Genomic DNA, 1542 nt, shown 5'->3' with positions numbered 1-1542 from the left:
TTCTTGAGTGCATTGAGTGACATTGATTTACCTTAAACACTTGAGAGAAACACTGATTGTGTGCATCTGTGAGGCTCTGTTGCTCTTGATTCATCTCTTGAACTGATTGACTGTTTTCCATGCACTGAACTGTTTGGGTGATTTTGTGAGTATCTGCTTTCATTGACTCTATGTGGAACTCTACCTATGCCTTTCATTGTCCAGATTTTGTGAGAACTATGCAACTCTGCGTTTGTCCTTGTGAGTCGTTGTCGTTTGTCTGTTGAGTCCGTATCACTTCCTGATGTCCTCAGTACTGTTCCCTGTTTTACGTCTTGATTTTGCCCAGGAGTGCAAAAGACTAAGTGTGGTCTATTTTGATGAGTCGATATTTTATACCATTAACTTAGTTTTTCGCGCTGAATTGTGTTGATGATTTGCGCTTAATTCTTAGTTATTGTGTCATTTTCACCATTTGGGCTTAATTAGACCAATAATTCATATTTTAATTAATTTGAATTATTTGAACTTAATTATTCCTATTTTTATTTTCAGGGCAATTTTGGAATTATACTTTGGGACTTTTGGAAGGGCACCAAACAATTGAAGAATTTCCACAAGGCAAATGAGAATTAATCTAGCTTAGCTTAGTAATTTATATTTTGTTAATGANTTTTTNTAACTTTGGGCCAATTAATTTGGTAGAATGCACAAANNNCNAATGGTAGAGTTTGTGACATGGCTTTAGGGTTTGGGTGGACCCCACCCTAGTTTTTTGGACACACATTCTCGGACCAATTAGGACAGCAGCCGTCACTTTGCAGAGTTGGCTCTCTCTCGACAGTTTTCGTTTTTTTATTTTGGCTGGGAACGTTTCCTTAAGTGATTGATGAAGGTTGTTCATGGTTTTTGGTTTTAATGATGAATGAAGAGCACACTTTTGTTTTCCTTTCTTTTTCTTGCAAGTGTTGTTACCTTTGTTAAATGAAACAGCACACTCCTTTGCTAAGCTTTCTGGAACATTGTCTTGAATGGGATGAGAATTTATTCATGACTCATGCTTGATTTCTATAAGCATCGGTACCCTTTTTCTTGAGAAGAAATTTATTACACCTTGCTTCCATTTTGCTATCACGGTCACAACCCATCTTTTATCATGTTCATGCTTTTCTTTGCTGGATAAAAGTTGCTGATTCTCTTTGACTCCATTGAGGACTGCCACTTCTTTGCTTTTAATGGCATATGCAGTGATTCAACTGGAGGGTTTGGTCATTCTACTTCAGCGTTTGGAAGCTATTGAAACATTCAACTTCCCTTAGCAAGTGGTGTTCTATTCTTTACGTGAGATTCCAGACAGTGATGTTAGTGAAGGAGGCAAGCATTCGGTGATGGTGATTCTCGGAACAACACACGTTCATTTTGATAAAATGGAGGAGGAAAGTGTAGCAATGTTAAGCTTGGTTGAAGTGGTTTCTTAGGGGCCTGCAACGTTCCTTAGGAGCAGGGGATGGTGTGCATGGTTCTTACTTGAAGTGGGTATCATATTTAATAGTTGATTGAAGA

The 1542-nt window shown here is 38.0% G+C and overlaps 1 pseudogene; it reads left to right on the top strand.

Moving 5' to 3' along the window:
* LOC111240928 overlaps positions 1-1298 on the top strand; it is a 9592-nt pseudogene extending 8294 nt beyond the window's left edge.
* Positions 1299-1542: the final 244 nt, after the last annotated feature.

Source organism: Vigna radiata, unplaced genomic scaffold (assembly GCF_000741045.1).
Source record: "Vigna radiata var. radiata cultivar VC1973A unplaced genomic scaffold, Vradiata_ver6 scaffold_392, whole genome shotgun sequence".
Taxonomy (NCBI): domain Eukaryota; kingdom Viridiplantae; phylum Streptophyta; class Magnoliopsida; order Fabales; family Fabaceae; genus Vigna; species Vigna radiata.
The sequence above is the reverse complement of the archived record's forward strand: the minus strand, read 5'-3'. Positions and strand labels throughout refer to the sequence as shown.